General features: G+C 43.9%; 1 protein-coding gene and 1 long non-coding RNA gene across 3 annotated transcripts in view; one reads left to right on the plus strand and one right to left on the minus strand.

Annotated features, from left to right (window-relative positions):
- PDE4A (phosphodiesterase 4A) overlaps positions 1 to 26420 on the plus strand; it is a 346813-nt gene that overhangs the window by 85259 nt on the left and 235134 nt on the right. The gene's annotated exons all lie outside the window — the stretch shown is intronic.
- On the minus strand, positions 757 to 9880 carry LOC308576468. The gene is made up of 3 exons (XR_014003254.1): positions 9046 to 9880; positions 6423 to 6617; positions 757 to 1004 (listed from the first exon to the last, which is right to left on the minus strand). It is a non-coding gene; the product is annotated as an uncharacterized lncRNA (long non-coding RNA).

Consider the following 26420-nt stretch of genomic DNA (forward strand, 5'->3'; position numbering starts at 1 on the left):
ATAAGTTAGCAAAATGTACAAAGCTCATGCCAGTCATATGCTTGGGTAGGTGGTGCAAACAGTTGTGGATATGTCTTGCATCAGGGCTGAAAAATTATTTAAGCTCTTTGGAGCAGGGAATTATGGTCTCTGATTAATAATACTAGTCATATGTAGCCTTTTGCTTTCTGTAAGCTAAGGACAGTGGAATTGTTGTCTAGTTGGTGCACAGCACGGATATATATATTGGCCTGTTAGCCAACTACTGTGGCACGAGGCAGGTATCCTAAAGGTGGAGACTTGGTCTATACAGTATACTCATAGAGGAACCATTGAAGACCAAATGTGGTCTTCTAACCAGTAGGTGGATATGAATAATTGTGTCCACTTAAAGTTACCCAGTTTATTTCCCATTATTGGATAACTAGAGAAGCTGGGAATAGTCTAACCTGCAGGAGTGCTTAAGAAAGAAAGAGGAAGGAAGGAAGGAAGGAAGATAGAGAAAGAATTTCAGAGTGTGATTATTGGACACAGAATCTTACGTTTCACATATCAGTTTGTAGTCCTTGTGGTTGCAAACTGATGTTTAAAAGCATGTTGGCAATGCCTTGAAATATTAGCTATGTAGGTGATAAGCTGAATATATTTTCTAGTGGTTAGGCAGATGAGTTTAAGTACAGCTCTTTGCTCTTCTCCATGATTAGCAAAACTAGATTACACTATACAAAATAAAAAGTCATTCAAATTTTCACACAGACCACAAAATTCAGCTTTTTTGATGTTGAATTTAGGTTGCTTGGGCAAATTTAATTTCTTTTAAGGCATGTGTACATACAGGTAGAACAATATAGTATATGGGCCACCGTTGCTTAGAACTGACATCTTGCAAGTTTGAAAATATTAAAATTTTAAAACACAATTTCCCTATTGTCTCCTCATTTCAATTCATCTTGGTATCTTTTCAGGCCTTTTCCTTCTAGCATCTTGTAGAGTTGTCCAATTCTACTACTGCTTCCCTTGTCTATCTGAGAGAACAGAGACAGCTTGCTCTTGTAATCCAATATATTTTAAACAATGAAATAAAAATTCTTTTGAAATAGGCTGCCTTTGGGCTGGCTGAGAGCAGACATCTACTGCCCACAGATAGTCATTAGTTGTAATAGAGCAGCACTGGCATTTTAAAATGTATGGCTGTGAGAGAGTAAAAGAAAATTAAAAAGCCTCAAAAGTTTCTTTTCCAGTAAAATTCATCTGAGATTTCAGCAGCAAATCAAAGCATAGTAGGATATGTGGGAATGAGAACATTACCTCCAGTTCCCCTTTATTAATAATTCTTCCTATGATTAATGTGTCTCTCCCCTCCCCCCACCTTAACTACCTCCAACACCTTAAAGACAATTTTGGAAGAGCATTATGCCCCTGAATGGTGTTCAATCTGTCCTTTCTTCGTACATTAAAAGTTCAGAGGACAGAATTCCCAAATTGGGCACTTTGTGGCAATCTTCTCCTTAACAGCTTGAGCTGTGAACATTGGTAATGGGACACACTGATTGAAACAGGCTTTGTGTAACAGGCTTTGTGTAAAAGGCACCCCCGACAACAACCCCTGAGTGTTAAAATGCTGGTTGTGTCCCTCAAACTGCCACCCCTCTTACTGTGTGGCATTTTAAAGTGATTTCTGCAATTGATTGAATTACACAACACAACTTTAGTTCATGATGTCCTCATTCATTTTCTTTTAAAAAACAACAAAAATCTTAAGTTGTTGCATGTGCAAATGTACCCAGCTGTTGGGGCGTAACATGGAGTCTTCCAAGCCATGCAACCTAACAGAGAGTTAAACTGGCACACAAGGGAAATATTGAATGACCGGACGATCATGGGACAATTAGCACCCTTGGAATCCAAAGACATATGAGGGAAATGATAGGAGGAACACAGGAGTCTGCCTTAGATGAAGTCAGGCCATCAGCTTAGCACTGTCCACATTGGCTGGTAGCAGCTCTCTGGTGGATCAGGCCAGGAGACTTTCCCAAGCCTACTTAGAGATGCTAAGAATGGAAACTGGAACCTTCTTGCCCACAAATCAGATGTTCTAGCACTGAAGGGAAGGGCAGTTGGCGGCATTTGTATAGCACACTTGCAACAACCTTGTAAGGTGGGCCAGTGTTGTCCTCTACATTTGCAGATGAGGGGCCAATCATCAACTGTGGCTTGCCTAAGGCCACTTGGTGAATTCATGGCTGCAGGTTGGTTTGAACTGGGTTGTGGCAAAGGACCCCTTAGCAATCATATTTGAAAACTCAGGTCCTGAAAGACTTGAATGCATTGCAGTTGTTCTGGTGAGGATCAGTTGAAAGATTTTTTTCAATGCTTTTTATTGCATTGTTATGTAAAGTATGATTCATGCATGGGTGAAGGCTATTTTAATACAGTTGGCCTATGGGGGAAAGAAAGAATATCAGCTATCTTGTAGGCCTAGCTGATATTGCCTGTGGTGAAGCATTCTCTATGACACTTTGAGGACTTTGCACAGCCTGCAATTTTGCTTGGGGGGGGGGGGAAATGGGATTAGTTAGTTACCCCATTGACTAGTCATTAATATTGCACTTTGTGGCTTGAGGTGACTTGATTGCAACGTGAAATATCTATGATAAGGGCACGGCTTGGTCTGGTTGAATAAATTTTGGTGGTCTCGAGTTGGAAAATCCAGATAGACCCCCCTCAGGTTGATTCACACAGGGAATAATCCTCCAGGCTATTTCACAGATTCAGCTCACTTCCAGAGAATTTCTCCGTGGATTGTGCCCAAAAGAGCCTATCCTGCTCTGCCATTCTGAAATTGAACATTTCAGACAATTATTCTCTCTCAAAGAAGAGCAACAATACCTGTAGCAGGTATAGGTACTTCCAGAAGACTGTGGGAGAGACTAACTACAGTACTGTCCTCCGCAGTGTTTGCCTTTTGCTACTGTTAGCCTCCTCTGTACGTTATCTAGTCTATATGCCAGCTGTATGTCATTTACTCTTAACTGTATGTAAGCTAGGCTCCTTGGAGTCCAGCAAGTCCAGTACCAGAATGTTATCAGTTGATTCTTGTTCTGCTTAACAACAACAACAATTTTTTTATTTATATCCCACCCATTTGTCTGGGTTTCCCCAGCCACTCTGGGCAGCTTCCAGCAAAACATAAAAACATAGTAAAACGTCAAAAATTAAAAACTTCCCAATACAGGGCTGCCTTCAGATGCTTTCTAAAAGTTGCATAGTTCTTTACCTCCTTGACATCTGCAGGGAGGGTGTTCCACAGGGAGGGTGCCACTACCAAGAAGGCCCTCTGCCTGGTTCCTATAACTTCACTTTCTGCCATGAGGGAACCACCAGAAGGTCCTCAGAGGTAGACCTCAGTGTGTCTGGGCTGAACGATGGGGGTAGAGATGCTCCTTCAGGTATATTATGTACTTCAGCCTAGATCATGGGTGGTCCCACCCCCCGGTAATAATGGAATTTATTCCGTGATTGCTGATATTTGTCATTTTTTAATTTACCGACAAGTTCTGTATTTTGTATATTTGTAATTCTATGTTCTGTATTTCTTGGTTTTGGAATGTTTGCTGTAAGCCACTTTGACCACAGCTCATTGTGGGAAGCAACATATAAGTAAACTCAATCAATCAAGGGGTGGGTGGGTGTTTCTCTCATCAGCTTAAAGAAAACTAAAAAGAAAAAGACAAGAAAAGAAATGGAGGAAAAGGGTAGAGGAGGGAGGCTTTTACTTGAAGACCAGAACAAAGTGGTAAGCTATCATAGGGGCATAATTTTCCTTTCCTGGGCATGTTGTTGCTTTAATAGCAGTTGGTTCTTCCACTCAGTGGATAGGGATGGCTAATCCACAGTCCATGGGCCATATATGTTCCCCAAAAGGTTTTATGTGACCTCCCATAGACATCCCCCCCAATTTTTAAAAATATTTTTTTTAAAAAAAATATTGCTCTTAAATGATTGACGGCTCTTGTGGTTCCCCTTCTGTGAGTCCATGTTGCCAAAAGGTGAGTCCATTTGTTTCGTTTGTTTTCCTGAATTGAATAACTGAATAATATATTACATATTATGATTTAAAATATTGCAGATTTGCTTGAGGGAAAGCCTTTGGAAAGCAGCCCTGAACTGCCTCTTCCCCATGGCCATGCCCACTTTATTGGGTCAGATGTGGGACCCAGAGAGCTAACCATGGGTCAAGGCAGCCACCCCAGTTAGTCCCTTTCCCCTTGCTTCTGCAGCCCCTGTCCATGGGGCCAGGATGGTCTCCCCCTTGCCGTGATGCTCCTCTTGAGGAGCAAGAGCCTCCCAGCGGACCTTGGCCATCATGAAATGTGGTAAAAATGTGGTAGAAAGATCTGACCTATGGGGCACAATTCACCAGGGTGCCTTCACAAATGTGACTGAGATTAACAGGAGCTGCACAAAAGCCCGGTCTTCTGTTGATTTCATTGGGACTTTGACAGTGAATTGCACCCCATAATAAATTAGTGGGGTACTCTTGTATTAACTGCCTCGGAGCAGAAATGTCTGGGGTCAACACTGAGTAATGCTTCTCCCAAGATGAGAGTTGGTGTAACTGTGACTGTATTTGTAATACAGTTAAGTTGACATCTGGAACAGTTGGTATAAAAACTTAAATTAGCTTTTCATGGGAAGGAGGAGGAAATCTGGTTTTGGGTAATACAGCCTCTTTGCAGTAATCTGTACTGAGCAACTGGGAGGTGCAATTCAAACATAAGTGTTGGGCGAAATCAAAGATTCATGAATATAATTCCTTCTTCCAGCGTAATGTAGGACACTTAGACAACTAAACAGATAAAAAGAAATGTTTTATTTTAAAGCTTCCTCAATCCCCTGCTGTCTATTTGTTTTTGTTTAAGGTAATTTTTCCTGCCATTGCACTGTAAAAACAGTGCTTGGGATGACTCTGAGCCTGATTCTGCTGTGGTCAAGACTGCATTGACCTCATTTGCATGTCACAGTAAGCTGTAGTTTATTCTGATTGTGGTCAAGAGAGTTCTTTGGCTTCCCTCTGCCCATGCGCAGAGGTAACAAGTCACATTCCCCAGTTTTATGAGACTGATCAGTAAGCCAAAAAAACATGCATAGGCTACAGATTGTGGCTTGCTGTTTGGACGTTAGAAGAAGCCAGAGATCGTGGTGTTAGGAGGGAAGAGTGAAAGAGCCTTCCGGGGGACATTCGTGGCAAGCCATTAACTGTGGTTTACCGCGACATGTGAACTGAGTCATGGCCTGGTTGGAGTGGTAGATCAGGGTTGCTGACCCTTGAACATTCTACTTGGGGCATGTAAGCTATACTTGGCTGAGCATGAGGGCTGGCTTCTGGCTGACAAGGCTGCTATCTGGAAAATCTTGGAAGTCCGCTGGCAGAGAAGCACACTGGAACTGAACTGGATGAGGTAAACACAGCCATCCTGTTGACGGAGATGCCAGAGCTCCCTGTGCCTGCAGATCGTTCATTCTCTTGTGGGGGAAAACATGTGCTGGTATTTTTGAACAATTCCTGATATCCTCTACAGATAGAGAGTTGCAGCTTAGTACACCTGGAAATAAATGTCTTAACTGCTCTGAGTTTGTGTACTCAGAGCTGTTTGGTTTTGCATCTTATTGATGTAGGCTTTTGGAAAGTGCAAATGGTTCAGTTAAGAAAGTGGAAGTGGTTCAATGAAAAAAGAAGTGAAGTACCTTAAGTGAAATTCTGGAATTACAATTTCTGGTGCACTGTCCAACAGCGTGTGAATGTCTCATATGCTTGCCATGTACACATTTGAACTCCATCGTAGGAAAATTGTAACTCGCTTGTACTGCATGAAATTGAGAATATGCCATATGTAAACACCAAGGGCCCAGTGGGAGTTTTTGGGCTTTTAATTGTGTTGGGCAGGGTCTTGTTCTCTGCATCAGTGTCTCAGCTATGTTGAATAGGAATAGTGTTAATGAATGACAGCAATCTGAAAACTTTCCTTTTTAAGGGGTAAATTTCACATGCTATTCCGCCACCCCACCCCAAATCCCATTACATGGTGACTTGACCCAGCCATTCCAGGTTTGAAAAATCTTGTGGTCCTAACTCAATGAGTCAATTTAATGGTTTATTGATTGCTGTCATTCAGCAATGATTCCCATCTTGCAGGTATGAGTTATCTCCGGACTGAATCAGTAAACTCTAATTAAAAAGACATGTACATTTCATGTTTATATTGGATAACCCACTGCCAGTCTTTAGTGCTGGGGGACAGCTGGTGTTAGCTGGCTGCCTAGCCATTATGTAAGTAATGATTTATCAAGAAACTGGAAGTTTGTTGACTTTGCGAGGACCAGTTGTCTCTAGTGAGGTAACTGCATTTTGCCCCAATGAGGTGCAAAAAACTGCTAGTTACCTGTGGCAGAATCCTAAAGATCGGCTGGTGCCATGTTCAGGTTTTTTTGTGCTGTTTGAATTCTCTCTGGTCTCTTTGCTGGCACTCTTCTCCTGTCCACAAAACCAAAATATTTGTGAGTGCCAGTCACCACGTTGTCCATCTTCTGCTAGATAAATTGGTTTGGTTCAGATTGCCATTTGAGGATTAAGAGATCTTAGCATAAACAAAAGGAGGAAAGGATAGAAAGGATCAGTGACCTCTTTGTCTGCCAAGGTGATTAGAGCAGTGTTTCCCAACCTTTTTTGGGCAAAGGCACACTTGTTTCATGAAAAAAATCTCGAGGCACACCACCATGCCAGATGGGGAAAGGTCAATTTTTACTTATGTAAAATAAAAAATAAAAAAAATAGTAACAGCATAGAAGGTAATGGTTAGGCTAGCATCCCTCTTCCAAATATGGTAGGTTTTTATTTGCAGGGACTGTTCTACATGGGAAAGCATTCAGTTGCTCCGAAGTTTGGGGGGCCGCGGGGGTGGGCGCGCGTCCCAGGAGGCGGAGGCCAGCCCGGGCTGGGAGCCGCGCCGCGGCCCGGGGGCGGTAGGCGGACCGCGGCTCCTAGGATGTGGAAAGGGGACGGCGGCGCAGGGGGAGGAGACCCGCACGGCTAGGGCAGCGCGCAGGGGGAGGGGAGCGGGCCGGAGGCGGGCGACGGGGGCCGCGATCCCGCGCGCCGCGAACATGGCCTCCTTCCCCGCGGGCCCCGCCGAGCCCCCCGGCTGGGGAGGGCGGCGCGCCCCCGCCGCCGGAGGAGAGCAGAGGCAGGAGGAGGAGGACGAAGGCGCTGCCGAGGAGGCGCGCCAACTTCTGCCAACTTCGGCACCCGCCCCGTCGCCGCAGGCTCCTCCCGGCCGAGAGCCAGAGGACGGCGGCAGAGCAGGAGGAGGAGGATCGGGTTTGGCGACGGCTGCTGCGTCCTCTCCAAGCGCGGGGCTGGCCTCCGCCGCGCCCGATCCTCCGCGCTCGCCGCGCTTCTCGGCGGAGCAGGTCTCGTGCGTGTGCGAGGCGCTGCTGCAGGCGGGCGACCCCGGCCGGCTGGGCCGCTTCCTGGGCTCGCTGCCGCCCGATGCCGAGGCGCCGTGCCTGGAGGCGCAGGCGGGCGAGAGCCTGGCCAAGGCGCGCGCGCTGCTGGCCTTCCAGCCGAGCTCTACCGCCTGGTGCAGAGCCGGCGATGGGATGTGGGAGGGGGCACACAGGCAGCGCCACGCAGGCAGCCAGGCAGGCAGACGGCGAGAGCCCCGCGCTGGGCGGCCTCTCCTCGCCGCCGCCGCCCCGCCTCTCGCCGCCCGACTCGCCCGCCTCCCTCCCACGGCACACCAGGCAACGTCTCGCGGCACACTAGTGTGCCGCGGAACACCGGTTGGGAAACACTGGATTAGAGGATGTGACTTTTTTAGGGCTTCTAACTAGTAAATATCCAGAGTTCACATGACTAGAATGTGGGTTTATTTCTCCCTCATTTCCCTCTATCCACCAAAAGGTGTGGTTTTTTTAATATTTTCCCTGATGCATCTGTGGCTGCTGGTATCAACCAGCCAGATCTTAGGTTTTTGTGGCTTACCTAGGCATGTTAACATTCTGTTTTATAATGATGCCCTCTTAGAATCATAGAATCATAGAGTTGGAATAGACCACAAGGGCCATCGAGTCCAACCCCCTGCCAAGCAGGAAACACCATCAGAGCACTCCTGACATATGGTTGTCAAGCCTCTGCTTAAAGACCCCCAAAGAAGGAGACTCCACCACACTCCACACTCTTAATGCATAGTAATCCAAGAAAGGCTGTACAGGAACGTGATATACTTCAGCATCCGAGCATCAGAATGGGATGGGGGATGATTGCAAGAATTCCCTGGTTTCTATCCACCCAGAAGGTGATTGGGCCAGATCCGGCCCCTGGGCCTTAGTTTGCCTACCCATGGACTAGGGCCTGGGAGACACTCATCCAGGAGGTTCACCTTGGGCCAGTTTAAATAGTCCCTCAGCCTAACATGCTTCACAGAGTGTCTGTGACCATAAAGTAGAGCGGGGGGGGGGGGACCCTACCACCTTGAAGGTGGGATATAAATGTAATAAGTAAATAAGCAGGGTGTAGGAAATGCTGCTTAATTATGGACTCCCAATCTGCTCCTTCCCCCATAATTTCACGTAGGAATGTGGAGATGCCTTGATCCCATCCTCATGTTGCAGTATCTCAAGGGGTGGGACAAAGTTGCCCCCACAGCGGGCAAACAGGGAGGGAAATCTTAAAGGCGTGAGTCTTTCTCCAACACTTCTGGAATTAACTTCCCTCTCTTCATTCTTTCACCTACACGAGCCACACTTTCCACTTTAACTGACATAAATGAGGACTCACAGAGAGACAAATCAACAGGCTCCGCAACTCATGTGGAGGAATCTTGGACAGGGTCACCTCTTCATTACCAACAACGTCCTACGTGTCTTTTTGTACATTTTGATAAATGTCAGATGCCTGCCTTGCTGCAAGAATTGTGGGCAGTCGGCAGTTATGTATTAAAACAGTTGCAAAAGCCAATTCTGTGTGGATTCGCTGTGTTTGCAAAACAAGATGCAGTGGCTTACTGTCAGCTGCTGACGCCTTTGACAAGAGCGTCCCTGTTATCTGTAAAATGTTGGAAGGTGTGGGTCCCACTTCAGATGTTGCGATCATACAGCAGGCTTCCTCAACCTCGGCCCTCCAGATGTTTTGAGACTACAGTTCCCATCATCCCTCACCGCTGGTCCTGCTAGCTAGGGATCATGGGAGTTGTAGGCCACAAATATCTGGAGGGCCGAGGTTGAGGAAACCTGGTTTAAAGCCATGCTAGGCAACATTCGGGACGCGGGTGGTGCTGTGGTCTAAACCACTGAGCCTAGGGCTTGCCGATCAGAAGGTCAGCGGCTTGAATCCCCATGACGGGGGTGAGCTCCCGTTGTTCGGTCCCTGCTCCTGCCAACCTAGCAGTTCGAAAGCACGTCAAAGTGCAAGTAGATAAATAGGTACCACTCTGGTGGGAAGGTAAACGGCATTTCTGTGCGCTGCTCTGGTTTTGCCAGAAGCGGCTTAGTCATGCTGGCCACATGACCCAGAAAAACTGTTTGTGGACAAACGCAGGCTCCCTTGGTCTGAAGTGAGATGGCCCATAGTCACCTTTGACTGGACTTAACCATCCAGGGGTCCTTTACCTTTACCTTGCTGGAGTTAGGAAGGGCACAAGAGTAGCATGTTCCACTGCAACAGATGGGAAAGTTGCTCTTCAGGGCATTTCATGAAAGACCTTTTGATATCGGCAAAAGCATGGTCGAAAATGTGTTGAAATTTGTCCACAAGGTCAAGTGATTTTGGATTAACCCTTATTCTGCACTCTTGTTACTTCAGAGTCAGCTTTTGGGTTAATCCAAATCTGTATTTCTAATCCTTGACAAATTCCTAAATATATCATTGAGAGCAGGAAATGGGTCCAGGTAAAAAGAGAAGTAATTATTTAATACAAATACAGTAGATATAAAGCATGTCTTTTCCTTCAGAACTGTTCTTTAATCATATACTAATTTATGTGGATCTAATTACATCATTGGATAATCAATTACCCTGTGACAGTAGGTAAGGGTTTTTTTGGCCAGGGTATGATGAGGGTTGTTTTTTTTAGTGTGTTCTTTTTTTGTTCTTGTTTTTATTATGTATTTTGTGTTTTTGCATTGTATTTTTATGTCGCGAACCCCCCGAGATCTACAGATTTAATTTAAATTTAATTAATAAATTAACAAATTAAATTAATTAATTAATTAATTAATTAAATTTAATTAATAAATTAACAAATGCCAGTTTGCAACTTTTTGTTTTAGTCCAAATCATTGACCACTGCTATCAATTGAAAAGGGACTGAAGGGGATGTTGGATAGCAAATGCCAAGGATCTGAGGTGTGGCTCATTGTGGCCATCTCACTGCAGTGGCTTATAGATCCTATTTGATCATGGAAACATTTCTTCACGTGATGTGTTCCAGGTGTGGTAGTCACACAGAATGTTGACCTTACCCCATGGAAATTGGGGGAAAAAATCAACAGCACCTCACAATACCTCCTTGTGGATAAACACATATTCAGTGGGAAAGGTGTTGTGGCTGTATTTCTGGGAAGTTGCTCTGTCATTGATGCCTTTCTCATTGGGAAACCTCCACTAAGCTTCTGAGGAAGTCCAGGGATTCTCAGAAGCAGTTCAAAGACCAGGTTGTAGGTAGAATTCAGTGTTACACTATGGTGAACATCTCATAAGGACAGTACTCTGAGGTGTACAGTGGTTGGATTTCTGATGGTCAGCGTTTGAAGGCACAGGAGAGCCTTTGGGGGGGAGGGAGCTAGAGGGAGCAACTACAGTGGTACCTCGGGTTACAGACGCTTCAGGTTACAGACTCTGCTAACCCAGAAATAGTACCTCGGGTTGAGAACTTTGCTTCAGGATGAGACCAGAAATCACACCGCCATGGTGCAGCGGCAATGGGAGGCCCCATTAGCTAAAGTGGTGCTTCAGGTTAAGAACAGTTTCAGGTTAAGAACGGACCTCCAGAATGAATTACGTTCTTAACCTGAGGTACCACTGTATTGGCTGTTTGCGCTTTATCTGATTATTTTCCTTTTTATTCATTGCAACCTTTAACAGCAAGTCTTGTCAGTTGACTTGAGAACCCCCTGCTCTTGTGCCTTTAACAACCATACAATCTGCAGAAATAAATTGGGATGACTGGATGGCATGGAAACGATCCCCTGCTAATGTTACCCAACGAACCAATTGTCGCAGGCAAAAAAGCAGTGGCAGCCGCCCAAAGTTGGCAATTCCAATAAAGAGGCAAGAGTGTGGTTAGGAGAAAAGGATGGGTGACCTTTATTTCTAACCTTAATTCGCTTAATAGATTATATATTTAAGAGGCAAATGTAAGGTTGCATGTGAATTCTTACTCTTCTAAATGATGTGCGATATCTTATTAATGAGGTCCCTTCTTCTTTTTTGTCCAATTAGTTTATCATTTTTAATGTCAAGCTTGCTTTGCCTGATGAGAGAGATTGTGGGCATGGGCTTCTCAAAATGTAATCAAATTCACTTAATACTGTACAACATATTAAACAAAAAAAGAATGAGTGCTTTTCATGTTTGCTCAAACACCAAAATGCTGGAAAATTACCTGTTAAAGTCCATGCTCCTCTTCCTCCTTCTATATTATTATTATTATTATTATTATTATTATTATTATTATTATTATTACCCACCCTTCACCATAAGGCCTCAGGGTAGGTTACAACATTAAAAATGCTTAAAAACAAATAGTCGTAAGAATAAGGTAGGTCCTAAAAATATAGAAGCATCATTTAGCCCATATTGATATTCTACGGTTGTTGTGGTCTTTTAACAGCTATAATTTCCTAGCATTTTGGAGCCTGAGTGAACATGGAAAGCCCTTAATACAACATGTCAAACTGAAAGGTTTTCTTTTTGTAAATTGAATATAGGCTGTATTTGTCCCAGTAGCTCTGCAGAACTCCTCTAGGCTTCTGGCAGGTTAACACTGCAAGTTGAAGTCTTTCACATCTCCCAGACCTTTTATAGATGGTTTGGTGAACAATGGACTATAGAATGAGAACAAGGTGGTGTTTTTTTAATCTTCAGATTCCAAGAATGAATTGGCCTTTGCTTCCTGGTTACAGGGAAAGCTTTGGTAATTGTTTCAAGTTCTGGCCTCGTTTCTCATTTTCTTTCACTAATAGTGTTAGTGCTTCTCTAGGTGCTTTTCTTGCAAAGGTCACAAAATGCTTTGCTGGCAATTAAGTTTCCCATCCCTGATATGTGACGTGCAGAATTTTCTAATATGAGGAGCAGGAGCCGGGAAGGTAACTGACTTCACTGTAGTGTTAAGTCTTTAAAGCTACAGGATCTGTGTCTAGGTCACTTCTTCCTTTCCCTTTTTATTTGTTTTAAATAATAATACACAACCCTATAAATGTGGTGTAAAATAAATAAATGGGAAACTCCAGTCTTTACATCAAATTGTCAAGACTTCTATATTTACTAAATCACTTGGCCTGTATGTATTCCAAAATTGCACAAAAGGGGTCCAGTTTTTTTGGGGGGGGGGTGTCTGATGTAGTAGCATTTCTTACCCACACTGACTACGGATGCAGAGAGACATGGACATCTACATGCTAAGCTATTCTAAATATTATGGTAGGGGCTGTAGGTGAGGCAGTAGAGAGCTAGCCATGGGGTACTATATTGAGGTGGCACATGAGTGGGAGAGCCAGTATAGTTGGGCTAGGAGCTAGAAGAGCAGGGTTCGAATCCCCACTCAGTCATGAAGCTCCCTGGATGACCCTGGGCCAGCCACTGCCTCTGAGCCTAACCTCCATCACAGGGAAGGGGAGAACCACGTATGCCATCTAGAGCTCCGTGGCGGGAAATGGGATATGAATGTAATAAATATACACATTAAAATTCTTGTTGAAGTTGTAAGACAGGGGTGGGCAACCTAAGGCCTGTGGGCCAGATGCGGCCCAATCGCCTTCTCAATCCAGCCCACGGACGGACTGGGAATCAGCATGTTTTTACATGAGTTGAATGTGTGCTTTTATTTAAAATGCATGTCTGGGTTATTTGTGGGGCATAGGAATTCATTCACCCCCCCCCCCCATATAGTCTGGCCTCCCACAAGGTCTGAGGGACAGTGGACCGGCCCATGGCTGGAAAAGGTTGCTGACCCCTGTTGTAGGTCATGCTTGCCATCTCTGGCTCAAGTAGGCAGTTAAGTTAGAAAATTCAATACTAAAAAAATAATGTGTGGGCCACTCATTTAAAATGGATGGGATGGACCCAAATGCAGCACTCCAAGCCTCCCTTCTGGCCCTTGGGCCCCTCCCAGCCACATCTCCTACTGGACCTGCCCTTGGCATGCACCTGCCTGCCCCTCCCCGACTGAAATGTTTTTTCTTGAAGTCCTGTTGCTTTCTTGGATGTCTGCTAGAGAAGGGTATGTGCCAAAATTAGCCAAGAGTACAGCAGTAACAATTTGCATTCATTGCCCCTCCCACTTCTGCCTCTGGCACCCACTCATAACTGCCATGTGCCCCCTCTGACATTTGCCCAGAAGAGAATGTAGTCCTTGGGTGGAAAGGTTTCCCACCTCTGAATTGACAATATTTATGGATGGCTGGGCTTATCAGCAGCTGTTAGTCATGAAGGCTGAATTGAAAACTCATCTACAGAAACAGTATGCATTGAATGTCCAGATGCTGTGGTCTTGTGAACTTCCAGGAACATCTGGCTGGCCACTTTTGGGAGCAGAACACCAAACTAGCTGGGGATTTGGGTCAAAATCCAGTAGAACTGTTTTTGCATTCTGTATATTTTTGCTCAGACTTGCTTTCTGTTTTCCGGAATAGCCAGAATATGGAAGGAAGCTGTTGAGTTACATACCTCATCAGGTGGCCAATTCTCAGCAGTATAAAGAGCAAAATTGATTACAAATACAATGAAGGACGTGATACAAATAAGAGGATGGATTGGTTTGTTGCCCAGATGCCTGCATTTATTTTTGGGTTGAAACAGATATACTCCTGTATTTCAGGAATGCAGCTGAGAGATGACGTCTGAAAAATAAAAATGGACTTCTATGGTATTTGATATGGCTGAATTAATTGGCTGTGTAACTTAGAATTTGTCATTTGTCCCTGGTTCATTTGTTCCAGCAGGGGTTTGGCTGTCTCCTGCTTGCTAGCGTACAGCAGGCATGGCAAGCTGAATGGCCTTTGGTCTGTTTCAGCAACGTGTTCTTTCTTTTTTAAAAAATAAATAAATAAGTTGCTATTGAATTTTTTTCACAAAACCACCATAGTGAGAAAAATTGTATTCCGAAATCGCAGGCCTAGTTAGGCCTATTGAGTGAAGCTGAAGTGAAAGATATGATGATGAAATTCAGAATGTTTTATCTTTGTTATTAAATACCTTATAAATTGAAGCGATGCCTGGGAGAACTTGTCTTTGCTTATTCCTCCCCTTGCTTTCTGGCAATTCTGTGTTAATTTCTCATTTAGAGCCAATGGCCAGCAGTGTTAGAAACTGAGATATGAAAGCTAGGAGCTAAATGGCACCTTAAACCTAGGTTATGGGCACAACAATGGAATGTCTAGGTGTGCTTGTTTATAACAAAAATACAAATGGCTTCAAGTGACAAGAAAGGAGATTATAAATAAACATCAGGAAGAACTTTCTGATGGTAAGAGCTGTTTGACCATGGAACAGACTCCCTTGTGGTGGACTCTTCTTCCTTGGAGATTTTTAAGCAGAGGTTGGATGACCACTGTTGTGGATGCTTTAGTTGAGATTCCTGCCTTGCCAAGGGGGTTAGACTAGGTGACCTATGGGTCCCTTCCAATTCTACTGTCCTGTGATTATGTGATTCTAAATTCCCAATTCCCTCCAGAGGCATGCAGTTTCTAATCTAGCAGCTGCCAGTTGCTTCAGTACCAGATATCTGTGGACCAGAGGCTTATTAACCCCTTAACCCAGAGCTTCCCAAACTTTTCATGTTGGTGGCACACTTTTTAGACATTCATCATTTTGCAACACAGTAATTCAGTTTTACTAGCAAACCGGAGGTTAAACTAACCCCTTTCCAGTCACAGGAGGAGTGCAGAGAGCATTCATGCAACAGACCCACACACTGCAGACGATACACTAATGTGTCACGACGCACTGTTTGGAAAGCTCTGCCTTAACCCCTTTTCTCAAGATAGATGGGAGAGCAAGCAGAGGTTCAGGAGTGAAGTTGCTGTACGATTGACTAATACAGTACTGGTAAAAATGAATGCCCAGTAAGTGTCTGCCTTAGTACAAGCCCACTGTAAGTGATCTATTAGGGTTCTTTTATCCTTACAGTTTCTGTAACACATAGGAAAGAGGCTCTGATTTATAGAACTCAGCCAAACTGGAGTCCAAGCAAGGTGTTCTTGGTTATATTTTCCAGTGCATTATTGGGCTTAGAGCTGAAGAACTGAAACCTAATTTGATGGCTTTGGTGGGAGCCTTGATGTTGAAGGTGCCTACAATCCTGTTGTGGGTTTATATCCCTCCTCCTTTATCTAGAATACTTATTTCCAGCTAAGTCATGTGGCTTACCTTAAAGGCTGACCAGCAGTAGCATAAGCCCCTGAGGATTACAGTTTTCAATTGGCAACTCACCTGCACAAAACGAATTACTGGGAAATCTGCAGCCCTCCAAACATTGGATGCCAGGATCCCCATTTCTGCATTACAGCATGAGCTGGCTTTTCATGAGTCAGGCAATCAAACCACTGCCCTGGATGCAGGTGGGAGTTCTGGCACAATCTGTGTTGCTGCCTTGGTCAGTATTCATCCTGGGTTTTTGCAGACCCTTCAAGTGTCCTTATTTTCTAGGGATTTCCAGTCCCAGATTTACAGCTACCGTCCCAGTTTCTGATTTGATCCTGGAATGCCCTGCTTTTCCTTAGGACACCCCCATTTTCATGGGAGAAATGTTGGAGGGTATGGAGCTATCTGACCCCTGAGCCATCTGAAGGTAGCTCTGTCTAAGGAAGTTTTATTTATTAAATTTATATACCACCCTTCATCAAAAGATCTGAGGACTGTTCAGAAGTTACAAAGTACAAGTAAAAAATTAAACTGATTTTATATATGTTGGAAGCCGTCCAGAGTTGTTGTTGTTGTGGTGGTGTAATAGGATATCCCTAATTTCATGGGAGAAATGTTGGAGGTTATGACATTGTTCTAATCCTGCTGTTCCTGCACAGTGTTTCAGGCTGGTTCATTTCATGCTTCTGAACACCAGAAGGGCTGCGGAGCTTCTGTCCTGCTTGTGAGCTTTCCATGGACATCCGATTCTCCACTGTGAGAACAGGATCCTGGATTATGTGGGCCTTTGGCCTGATCCAGTTGTGTTCTTCTGTTATGTTCTTATGGATGCATATCTACACAACTGCAGCTGCAACTGACACAGAAGTGTCTCACTGGGAGGAAGCATCTCTGGGGCCAGACTGAGTACCGTTAAGTGTAATGAATGGTAGGCAAACATATCTGAACAATGGGGCAGAGAGTCCACCAGAGGTTCTGCAGTGGGAACCCCACAGAAATGAACAGGAGCCACACAAGAGCATGCAACATACTTGAGAAGATTGTGTTATGTACTGAAGTTCTCACCCTGGGCCAGCAGGGGGATACTGTACATAGTTCAGGTCCACATATGCAAATAAGGGATCAAAAGTGACGTTCAGTGATTGGCTAGTTACAGAAAATGGTTACTGTTGCCTTCTAGTGGAGCTCTATATAAGCAGGCTGGCTGAACCCTTCAGTTCAGTTCTGTTCTGGCCTGTGAATAAACAAGAGCTGTTTGAAGAAATGCTGTGTCGTCTGATATGTTCACCCACAACTTAACAGATTGTGCCCTGTGTGTGTTGATGTGTGTACCTGCCAATGGGTGGGCATGGGGAATTCCTTGTCCAGATTTTCTGCCTTGGGCACCAGAGCATCTTTCTTAGCTCTGCGCCACAGTCAAGTATTCAGAGCTTCAATAAGGGCTATCCCCCTTCTCCACACCCTTAGGCCCCATTTGCAATATGGATCCAGAGCAGTATAATACCATTTTAGCAATGGCTTCACCCAAAGCATCCTGGGAACTGTAGTTTATTAAGGGTGCTGAGAGTTGTTAAGAGACCCTTATTCCCCTAAGAGAGCTACGGTTCCCAGAGCTCACTGGGAAAAGCAATTGATGGTAAAACCATTCTGAGAATTGTAGCTCAGTGAGGGGAACTGGAATATCTGAATAACTCTCAGCACGCTTTACGGACTACAGTTCCCAAGATGCTTTGGGGGAAGCCATGACTCTTCTAAAACGGGATGGTGCTGCTTTAAATGCAATTGTGCAGATGGGGCCTCTGAGTGATTAAGGCAAAGCCTTGACATACCTAACCTTAACCCAACCAGCGCAAGGCTGTGTGGTTTTCCCCCACCATCCAAGCACTTAGGAGTCCCTCAGTGTTTGTAACTTTCAGAAGAGAGAGTATGGGGAATGCTAGCTGCGATGCTGAGCCCACGCACCTCTCCCAGCACAGCCTCCTGCTCTCCTAAATGCCAAGGCGATTAGCTTCCTGCTATTATGTAGCCATGACGAATCTATACCGAGCAATGGGTGTGTGTGATTCAAGAGCTAGACGCAGAAACAGTAATTTTTGGAGGGTTCTTCTCAACCTTGAAGAATGGCTGGGAAAGAACGACATTCTTGCCTTACCTTTCTTTTTAGCTGCAAGTCCTGTTTCTTCAAGACTGACATCTATATAGCCGGGAACAGCCTGGAAGTAGATGAACAGATTGTTTTTCCCTGCACAGCCAGACAAGGTGTGAAAGGTGGGGTGGGAATGTTGTGATGGATGCTGCAATTTGGCCTTTTCTGCTTCTGCTTCCATGAGTGGGCTATGAGTGGGGGTGCAGGGAAAGAAGACAGACCGGACGGTGACACCCCCACCCCCACCCCGCTGGGATGAAGTGAGCCAACTACTTACTCGCTTGTCGCAATCACTTCTTTAAAATATGCAGTGATATTTTGCAATCTTTCTTCTGCCAAGGAGCCTTTTTGCACTGCCAAGGATTCGGGGGGGGGGGAGCAATTTCATGGTAAAGGCAAGCAGAAGGTAGACCTACTGGTAGTTCTCTGGGTGATTTGCTGTAAATTTGCAGGGGTCTCTGACTTCCAATGCTTGCACAAAAGCAGCTGCACCTGACCAAAAATATATATATATTTGGTTTAGCTGACCTTTTGCTAACTGTTTCTGTCTTGGTCTCTGCGTTCCTCACTTGTAAAATAGGAGTATTAAGTGGTTGCCTTTGACCCAGACTTTGTGCAAGTCTCCTGGCTGGTTTTACAATCAGTGACCTGTCGTAACTTATTTCCCCTTGTGTATACAGGTATTGCCAGCATATGGGTCTTGAGGCACAGGAAGTCATTGGCTCTGCCTTTAGTTGCTTTATTTATTTTATTTTTTTTGTATCTTCCTCCACTCCCTGAGATGCCATTTTACACCTGGCTCTGGTGGGTGGACCTTGGGGGGTCTAATAAAAAACAAAGTGGGCCCTACAAGTCTGACGTCTGCTCGTCTCTGCTCTGTGGGACACAGAAAAATGGCTCATTGGTCTTAACTGTTGTAGGGAAAGGGTAGTGGTTGTGGAAAAATTAATGACCTGTCAGTATAAATGCACAGGGATAACTTCATTTACACATGTCCACGAAACACCAAATCCCTTGCATGTAACACCAGGTAATGCAATAGGAGCCCTTCTGCAAATGGCCTGTGCAACATAACTCCGTTAAAATGGTAACAAAAGCATATAGATTTGTATTTACAGTGGATACTTTCACTTAGCCCTGTTTCCCTGATGAATCCACCAATAGCTGAAATAGTACAGAGAGCCTTGCACCAGCCATGTCTGAACCCTTGACTCCTCCAGCCACATAGCAGGACATTCTTCCTTAGCCTCCCCTCTGTGAAACTGGTTTAGCAAACTGGTTTGATAACTTTCCAAGCAGACTTGTCAAAAGAGAGGATATATATGCATGAATGAAACAGTTCTGTGACTGTTATGTACTAATCTTGGATCCTAGAACAATAGGCAAGTAGGATCCTTGAATGCAACAACTGATTGGCTTGCAGGAGAAGACCAATCAGGCTCCAGGAGGGAAGCAGAATCAATGATTTACACTCATTGTGTAAATAATGTATATAAAAGCCTGAGTTTTGGGGCGCAAATCAATCACTGTTTTACAAGCTGCAATAAAGAGCATGAAATCACTACAGGACTCCGAGTATATTTCAGTGACAATGGATTCTGTAGTCAAAGTATTCACCATTCCTAAAGAATGGTTTAGACTGGCAAGGAATCAGCAAGCATTATTATACAGACAGGAGACAAGTCATAGGTGAAATCTACAAACATAAAAAACTCTGTGAAAATGCTTTTTAAAAAAAAGTTTTGAAAAATAAATTGAATTTGGCATAGCTCATCTAGTGTCACATTTGTATATTGCACTTTACAACACATTTAAAACATTTTATTTGCAGCTGTGTAACTGAGTCTGTGAGGGACGTGGGTGGCGCTGTCGTCTAAACCACAGAGCCTAGGGCTTGCTGATCAGAAGGTCGGCGGTTCGAATCCCCGCGACGGGGTGAGCTCCTGTTGCTTAGTCCCTGCTCCTGCCAGCATAGCAGTTTGAAAGTCCATCAAAGTGCAAGTAGATAAATAGGTACCGCTCCAGCGGGAAGGTAAATGGCGTTTCCGTGCGCTGCTCTGGTTCGCCAGAAGCGGCTTAGTCATGCTGGCCACATGTCCCGGAAGCTGTACGCCAGCTCCCTCAGCCAATAAAGCGAGTCGTCCCCAGAGCTGTCCACTACTGAACCTAACAGTCAGGGGTCCCTTTACCTTTAACTGAGTCAAATTTACATTGTAGACTGCTTCTTTCTGTAACACTTGTATGATGCTTTTGCATGGGCGTAACCAGGGCTTATTTTAGGTGGGGGGAAACTTTATTTTGGGGTGGGGGCAGAACAGAGTTAAATGCTGTGCAATTGATCAGTTAGTTAAGTATTTTTATTTATTTACTTGATTTAGGTGGGGCAATACCTCCCCCCCCACTACATCCATGTGCTTTTAGGTGGTCTTTCACCTGGGGCAATTTCTAATGTCTTTAAAAGTTGTTTCACACCTTTGTTCTGTATCCCCTCACCTCCTTGCAAGGGGGGCACTGAACTCTGTTGCAACAGAAAATAAAGATCTCCCTTGCTTTCCTCAACTGGTTCCTGCTTCCACTCATTCTTAACCGACCGGTAATGGATTTATGGGGTGCTGGGTCCCTTGATGGGGAGTTGGGCTGTAAAAGCCAAACCTCATTTACCCCCTATAATGTGACGCTGGGAAAACTGTTTGCCAGTGTGTTGCTGTTGTTCATGTTGAAGGAATATCTATCTTGATAAGATTCGAAGGAACCTCGCCCCCTCAAAAAAATTCAGCAAAGTGCCTAGCCTCATCTCTGCAGCTGGCTGTTGAGCAGGGTTTGAGGGTCCACGATACAGAACTCATTGTGGGAATTGTGTGTGGCTATTTGCCAGCGAAGAGAGAAACTCCCTCAGGCTTCTAGAAGGCAAGCAACAATGCTTTAATTTTAAGCTGGAAGCAAATGTTTAAAGCTAGTTAAAGCATATATGGAAACCTCTTATTAATTGTGGAACATTCTGAATGAGCAAGAGATGGGTTGTTGTTTTTTAAAAATCACCTTCCTTGTCTTAAAATAATTGAAGGGCCAATTATAAGACCAATTATAAATAAGACTAATTATAAGACAGCTCCACCTTGTGGCATCTGCTGTGGCCCTCTTCTGATACAGACGAAGACTCGTTCTTGTTGATGCAACAGTCCTCTTGGACTTGGGGAAGGAGAATCTACAGTAATGGATTGAAATCATAAATCAAAGGAGAGGTTTCCATGTTCTTTTCATTATTTCTTTCATTGGCTTGGGCTGGATTTAATTAACGCATCCAGAGGTGTAAGCCTTTTCAGATCATCTCACCTGCTGCTTTAGCTTAGAATCGTAGAATCATAGAGTTGGAAGAGACCACAAGGGCCATTGAGTCCAACCCCCTGCCAAGCAGGAAACACCATCAGAGCACTCCTGACATATGGTTGTCAAGCCTCTGCTTAAAGACCTCCAAAGAAGGAGACTCCACCACACTCCTTGGCAGCAAATTCCACTGTCAAACAGCTCTTACTGTCAGGAAGTTCTTCCTAATGTTTAGGTGGAATCTTCTTTCTTTCCCCCTTCCAGTATTCAGTATAAGCAATTTTACATCCTGACTAATTTAATCTTCAATTTCCAGTGACACAATCATTGTGTGAAATGAAATCCGGAATATGTTACATCTTTGCTTCTTGGAAAGAAGGAGATTAACTTTAGGGGGGCCATGTGTATTTATTTCAGGAGCATGAAGTGTTGTGTCCTATCTCCCATGGGAAGTTCAGGTTCCCCAGAAGAGTTGTGTGGCTGTTAGGATTCTGTTTTGCCATATTATTAGTTTGGGAAGGAATCTATTTTAGACCCTATTGCTCAGTAGGCTTGGAGCATAATAGACTGATTCTGCCAAACCTCAGCTTCCAGCATCTAAAGTTATTAGCATGAATTGCTCACTTTCCCCTTTGCTCTCAGACTATAATTTTGGGGTGCAACTTTAAAGTTGCTGGATGATGAAAACAGGTAGCAAGGAATGTGAATTTCTCCATGATCTGGGGAAATGTAAAATAGTCAGGTGCACGGCTTGATAGAAAATAGCCATAGACATCCAGATAATATCAGTCAGTGGTGTGTCATTAGGGTGACATCTGGATTTCTGGTCACCAGTCTTAAAAATAATACAAGAAGAAGCAAATGCTTAGAAAAGGGCAACACAAATGATTAAAAGAAGTGAAGCATGAAACTTCTTCCATAAGCTAAAAAAAAAATCTTAGAATACTTAGCGTAGCAAAGAGAGACTAGGACAGATATGATATAAATAAGTATAAAATCTCAAGCAAGTTGAAGAAGTGGATATGGAAATGGAATTACGGTATGCGTACTGAAGTGGGTGGCACGACAAAGGAAAGTGCCTCTAGTGCTTTGAACTTGAAAAAATATTTTGCCTTGAGAATTCTACTTATCTGAAGCCACCATTAATTGATTCATTCTCTCTCTCTTTTAAACTTGGTGAGAGATGGCATGTGCTATTTCACATCAATGGCTGAATGCATTTCATCAGCCCTGAACCATGAAAATTTGTATTGATGTCAAATTTAGTACTAAGCAACCTGGCAAACAAACAGTAACATAGCTCTGAGAGCACGGTTTGGGAGTTGTGGAAGACTCAATAGCATGAGAGAGGTCACTGTGGGCTCTGCATCCATATTGCAAGCTTGGCTCCTTTGTACTTTCACTGTTTGAATGGCAGACGTGCATAGCAATGAAGAATGTTTGCTTCTCCCTATACATGTATTCTAGATGACATACCTGCTTTGAAAATGTTGCATGCATGCTATTAATGCATTAATGCTTCACCTATTACTATTTTTTTTTAAGGTAGCTCTTTTAAAAGTTGCAGATCAGCTCCAGGGATCTAGAGAGGTGTTTGGGCAAAGTTTGTGGCAGCCAGTTGGCACCATCCAGAGCTGGCTTTTGGTAGGGCGTCTTAGAACTATGTTCCCAATCATCCCCGTTAGGCACAATACTCTAGAAAGAGGGAGGGAACTTGTCTGTGCTCAGTATGGTGAGGAAGCTTCCAAACCAAACTCACTGCTCTACAAAAATTACATCCTTCTCTTCACCCAGAGGCAAACCTTTTGAGAACTTTCATAGTGTAGCATAGTGGCTAAACCTTAATTGTGAACCCAGAAAGTCCTCAATTCTTGCTCTCAGATTAGTCTCTGGCTGTTCTCTTCCTCTGGTTGTTCCCCCTCTTTTTGTTTGTATTTGTGTTTTTATTACCTGTGTTATGTTGTAAACCACCCTTTGATTTTCAGATGAAGGGTGGTATATAATACACATAATGCGTAATAATAATGCCAGGGGCCATAGAAAGATTGTGAGGCTGCTTCCATTTCATAGATGTGCAGCATCACCCCGCTGTCTGCAGGTAAAGGTAAAAGGACCCATGACCATTAGGTCCAGTCGTGGCTGACTCTGAGGTTGTGGCGCTCATCTCACTTTACTGGCCGAGGGAGCCGGCGTACAGCTTCCGGGTCATGTGGCCAGCATGACTAAGCCGCTTCTGGCGAACCAGAGCAGCGCACGGAAACGCAGTTTGCCTTCCCGCCGGAGCGGTACCTATTTATCTACTTGTACTTTGAGGTGCTTTCGAACTGCTAGGTTGGCAGGAGCAGGGACCGAGCAACGGGAGCTCACCCCATCGCGGGGATTTGAACCACCGACCTTCTGATTGGCAAGCCCTAGGCTCTGTGGTTTAAACCCACAGCACTCCCAATCCAGGGCTGAAGCTGGTTGGTGTGCTGGGATTGTTGATGGGTACAAGGAGTTCAGTCTTGCCTGGAACGGTTTCCCATTGAGACTTTGCAAAAGAAGCTGTGAACCATTTTTTAAAAGGTCAATCTGCTTACAAAAGCAGTTGCTTGCTTAAAGATTCACGCAGGCTTTAAAAGGGGTAGCAACTTCCTAAATCTGTGCATCACAGAGACCAGACACCTGGGCTGCACATTCTGCTATGCCATTGTGTATTAAACCATTAGGTTTGTCTGAGCCCTGTCTACTGGTTTAACTGCGTTTTTTTACCTGCCAACAAACCATGACCTTGAGCGTTGTTGCCATTGGATTCCTCTAATGAGTCCTGTCAGTGGAAGCTCTTGGCAACGACTTGTGCTTGTGCAACAGGCTTCCCCCCCCCCACCACACACACTGTGCACCCTCTGAAATTGGCTTGTGGAGGAAGAGATTGGGAGAAACTCCGGAACAGCTCACAGAGGAAGAGTCGGGGATTCAAGCCAAACTGCTGGCCATGATGGAAATATCACCGTGGTGCAAAATTGAATGTCTCCCCTTACTGTGTTTTAGCAATGGCTTTGTGTTAAAATGTCAATCCAGCACCCTTCCTTACCCATTGTTTGTTTTGCCACCCGACCCAATGCCAAAGTCATGAGGTGAGAGTAGCTAAAAGACGAAACAAGCTTTGGAGAAGCAAGGCATATTTTCTTTGGTTTGGAGACAAATTGAAATTGCAGAGTTTCGAAAAATTAAAAAACAAAGTGAGAGATTGGCTTCATTATTATCAGATAATGGAGGCATATAATTTGGACAAGAAAATCGGCTTCCAGGTGGAAAAGTCAAAATTAGAAACAGAACTGTTAGAACCCAAAACTAAGAATCTGTCAAGAATGTATAACTTGCTGTTGAAATGGAATACTCAGGATGAAACGGTGAAATCTGCTATGATTAAATGGGCACAAGATGTTGGACATAATATTATGTTTGCTGACTGGGAACAGTTATGGACCACAGGTATGAAGTTTACGTCATGTAATGCCTTAAGAGAGAATATTATGCAAATGATATACAGGTGGTACATGACCCCAGTCAAGCTTGCAAAAATCTATCATTTGCCCGATAACAAATGTTGGAAATGTAAAGAAACGGAAGGTACATTCTTTCACCTTTGGTGGACGTGCCCAAAGATTAAGGCTTTCTGGGAAATGATATATAATGAACTGAAAAAGGTATTTAAATATACCTTCCTGAAGAAACCAGAGGCCTTTCTCCTGGGCATTGTCGGCCAATTGGTGCCAAAGAAGGACAGAACTTTTTTTATGTATGCCACAACAGCAGCAAGAATACTCATTGCAAAGTATTGGAAGACACAAGATTTACCCACTCTGGAAGAATGGCAGATGAAGGTGATCGACTACATGGAATTGGCAGAAATGACTGGCAGAATCCGAGATCAGGGAGAAGAGCTGGTGAAAGAAGACTGGAAGAAATTTAAAGACTATTTACAGAAATGTTGTAAAATTAATGAATGTTAGAAGGATGTTGGATAGAAACTAAGTGGTTTCCAGCTGTAATGCTTTAGGAGATATAAAAAAAAAGGTTTACAAATGGGTAAAAGTTTAATGGTAAGGATTTGCTGAACTAACAAATTGAAGTGGAATACAAAGAAGGGAGGTATGAGGAGGTCTGGGGAAATAAGCTTAAGGAAGATATGTTATGGAAAATTATTTGTTTTTTAACTGTTTTTATGTTGTATTGTGTATTTTGGTTTTTTATTTTTTATATTCACTGTTATACTTTAAAAACTTTAATAAATATTTTTTGTTTTGTGGGACAACCTGTGGCTAACTGCAATGGCTCGTTGAGCAAACCATGATTTAAACAAGGGTTTCCTTCCCTTTTGGGGTCCAGGGACACATTTGGAAAAATAATAAATTGTCAATGTCGCCACAAAATATCTGTGACATCACAGACACAAGCAAAACAAACAAGCAACACCCCCCTCAAAACACAGGCAATTAAAAAAACAAAACAAAACAGGCACTGCACGCACGGCATAAAACATGCCCCCACAAAATAGCAGGCACTGTTCCCCACCGAACAGAAAACACATACAACAAAAGCACTCCATACCCAAGCAGCCAACAACAAAAATGCACCCAACAATTTCAAGTCAAGTAACACTTATACACTTCCTCAAAACAAAATTTCCAGGAAAATGTGCACCCTGGCTCTCTCTTGCTTCCCCCAAATGAACGGTTCATCAACAGCGTTTGTATTTTTCTTCTCCAAAGAGTTTTCTAGCAGGTAGCTGGAAGGCCAGATACTGGCCTCTTTCCTTTCCTTGGAAGAATGCTTCTGACTCCATGTTGGGGACCCTCAACTGTGGCTTAGCATTTTCCGTGAACCAGGCACCTAACCAGGCTGTCTCTTTTGCTGCGGATCTGCACTAGTAGAACCATTTCAAAAAGAAGAAGATACACTTTTGTCACTATTTTGATTTCAATAATAATGTGAATCGACCAGGGCACCACTGTACAACACTTCCTTTAGAATTGTGAGATAAAGAGAAACTTACATTAGAAAAACAATAAAATGGAAACTAGTCTTCTTTCTATAACCTTCATACTAGACGCATCCCAAAAGTTCTGTGTTGGGAGTCTAGCATTAGCTTATAGTGAGGTCTTTGTCTTAGCCTAGCCTGTTGCATGCAGATCACTGGGACTTCAAAGGTCCGCCAAGATAAGATGTTCTACACACCTCGGTGATTCTTCCTGACTCTGATTGCATGCTTGTGCCACGAAAAACGGAGCCATCAAAGCCATTCCTTTGTTCTGTGGATTCTGACAGCTATATCCTTTTCATAGACAT

Source organism: Podarcis bocagei, assembly GCF_964188305.1.
Source record: "Podarcis bocagei genome assembly, chromosome: 17".
Classification (NCBI taxonomy): domain Eukaryota; kingdom Metazoa; phylum Chordata; class Lepidosauria; order Squamata; family Lacertidae; genus Podarcis; species Podarcis bocagei.